Genomic DNA, 3,445 nt, shown 5'->3' on the forward strand with positions numbered 1-3,445 from the left:
TTTGTTGATCCAATCTTACAACACACTGGTTAGGAGCTAATAGAAAAGAATATGTACCATTAGGTACTTATCAAGAGACTTTTTGTAAAATAAAGGACATTAAAAATCAAGTATTATCGCGACTTATAGATCGAGTATTTCCTTAAAAGGAATTTTACACACTAATAATTAGTCTACTTTTAAAAAATGTCCAATAATCTCTTGAAGTAGATAAAAGACTATCTAGATAATGAAGATATTTTTGGGACTAGAAGTCCATTACTTCATCGCTAAGTGGAGCACTATCAAAGAATCATAAATTCCATGATCGCATCAGGACTGACATGGTCCTTGCAATGAAACTAATTACTTGCACCACCTAGTGCTCATCCTATAATTGAACATTGGAATAATATTCAAAATATCCTCAAGGTACCTATGATTTATAACGATTTTTGAAATTCATGCATTAATCAATGTGTGTTTTTCTTAGGCCACTTTGATATTAGTTCTTTGTTTTGACCCTCTTGATGTCAATCCCAACTGGTTATGTTTTGCTTTACCTCCATTATCCTATATGAGGATAATAAAGTTTGTCTTATACAAATTTCAAGTGGATATATTTAAAAGGATAATGGATAAGTTATATAATACCATGTACTCTTTTTTTCTCACTAAGTTCTTTTCCATTGAATTTTTCTAGTGTGGTTTTTAACAAGGTATGAGTATGATATAGTAATGTCAATGGGGAACAATTGTTAACAAATACTTAAATAGAAAAATCCCAAAATCTTGAAGATTATAACCTGAAGGCTTATTGTTGTACTCGTTTTCGCTTAACTAAGTTTTTCGTACAAGGTTTTCTTAGTAAGGTTTTTAATGAGGCAACCAGTATAACATGCACTCTTTCCTTCATCTAGGGTTTTTTTTTTTTTTTTTAAATTTTTTTACGAGGCATGTATATATTTTAATATATTACTCATATATCGTGTACTCTTTTCTTGACTAGTTTTTCCCAGCAGGGTTTTTCTAGCGAGTTTTTAACGAGACATGATCACGGTAAAATAATGTCCAAGGGAGAGTGTTATAAATATATATATTAAGTAGACATTATTAGTGTGACGGATGTAACAGCGTATCATTAATCTCATCATTATTGTATCCATTATTACCTTTGTATTTATATATATATATATATATATATATATATATATATATATATATATATATATATATATATATATATATAAAATTCAGTTCCCATGCGGTGGGGTGTCTCTCGTTCGGTTGTGCGGTTAAATTTGCCCAAATCAACGTCTAGGATTAATAATAATTAAAAAAAATGCGGTGGCAATTTGGTCAGTTTGCATCTAGGTCAAATTTAAGGTGCGTGATTTTCCTTCTTAAAGTGCGTGGTTTTCTTTCTTATTGTGCATGGTTTTATTTCTTAAGGTGCGTGGTTTTTGTGCTTAAAGTGTATGATTTGTGTACATAAGGTGCGTCAGTTGTTGAAATTTAACGTGCGTTGGCTAAAGCTTTAGGTGCGTGATTTTTCTTTTTAAGGTGCGTTATTTTCCTGCTTAAGGTATGTGATTTGTATGCTTAATGTGCATCAGTTGTTGAAACTTAAGGTGCGCCATTTTAAAACTTTAGGTGCGTGGTTTCTGTTCTTAATATGCTTTGTTTATGTGCTTAAGGTGCGTGCTTTGTGTACTTAAGGTGCACCATTTTAATGGTTAAAGTGTGTGATTTGTGTTCTTAAGGTACTTTGTTTGTGTGCTTAAGGTGCGTGGTTTGTGTACTTAAGATGCACCATTTTAATGCCTAAGGTGTGTCATTTTGTGTTAATCGCACAACCGCACCGAAAGCTATCTCCGCACCAGAATCCATGGTCCTTCAATTTTCAAAATTTAACCATCCATGGTCCTCTTGTAAAAGACCATAGGTGGTTAAAATTTGATAGTTGAAGGACCATGTGTAATTTGATAGTTGAAGGACTAAACGTAGCTAAATCACTATACTCGGAGGACCTTAGATGGTATTAACTCTCTCTCTCTCTCTATATATATATATATATATATGTTTTGACATGTATTATAATGGTTGATTGAATGAAATGATTCACATTGTCTCCATCCTCTCCTTTTCTTCCATACCTCTTGTCTATTGTTCTAGATTATTTTATCAGTATATTTGTTAACCTAATCTTGAAACACACTGGTTAGGAGCTAACAGGCCAACGAGCATCAAACAATACAACATTAATCAATTTGAATGGTGTTGCCCATTTGTTATACAGTGGACCATGGTGCACACAACGCTGTGTGGACCATGGTCGTCAAATAAAACTGTATTAGTGTTGTTATAATGAAACTAGTGTGTGAAAAATGAAACTAAAAAACAAAGCTCATTTAATAACATATATTATCAAATAAAACTGTAGTATAATTAAAATGATATTTTAGTGTTGATATAATGAAACTACTGTGTGAAAAATGAAACAAAAATTCAAAGCCTTTACAATAACACATATTGTCAAATGACCATGAAGTGTAATTAAAATAATACTTTATCATTACTATAATTAAACTAGTGCGTGTGAAAAATGAAAATTAAAAATAGAGCTCATGCAATAATGTGTGTGTGTGTGTGTGTGTATTTGTTAATAAAGAGACTTTTATTACACTCATTTATATATACTTGTTTTTTTTTTTGGTAAATTCACTGGGTACTTCTTCGTCCGTTTAACGGTCCGAGTCCACCCAAGTTCGCTCCGAGAGGCACAGGAGCTGGCCTAGGGGGAATCGTCGCTTATGGGAATCGAACCCGGGTTCTCCCGAAATTCTTCCCCACAAAGAGAGCTCACTTGCCACTTGAGCTACTCCATTGGGTTATTTATATATACTTGTTACTCTTAGGGAAAAATGCTTTCTTCTGATAACGGTAAAATTCTCTCTTCTCAACGTTCTGTTGAAGAGCAAGATCTCCTAGAACGAAGTAAGAAGAAATCAAAGATTGTTCCTGGTGATCCAAGCCCCTTAGCGATGGAAATTGTTGAGGGGTCAGACAACGATTCGGATGTGGGGGGATCAGCGAAGGAGTTGGTAGGATCGTCGACGGAGGAGCAGGTGGCTGACTTACCACCGCACGTTGATCTCGATTCGGCTCACCCGATCGAAATGGTTCCTGAAACGCAAATTGGAGTGGATGGCATGCAGAATTTCTCTAAGACGGTAGGAGAGAACCCGATCGAGGTTCCTAACGAATCGCCCCCGACAGGAGAGCCTACTATGCAACGCCGTTCATATCTCGAATCGGTGGTGGGAACTAGATCCAACACCGCCCCCTTCCTGATTGCTAACATTAGTGAGACTGATGTCCTGGACGGCGAGGATGATGATGACCCAATGGCTGCTGAGGATGATCCGACTTGTCCAACCATTCGCTTTACAGAAAAAGAGAAAGA

This window comes from Ipomoea triloba, chromosome 9, assembly GCF_003576645.1.
Source record: "Ipomoea triloba cultivar NCNSP0323 chromosome 9, ASM357664v1".
In the NCBI taxonomy this organism is placed as follows: Eukaryota; Viridiplantae; Streptophyta; class Magnoliopsida; order Solanales; family Convolvulaceae; genus Ipomoea; species Ipomoea triloba.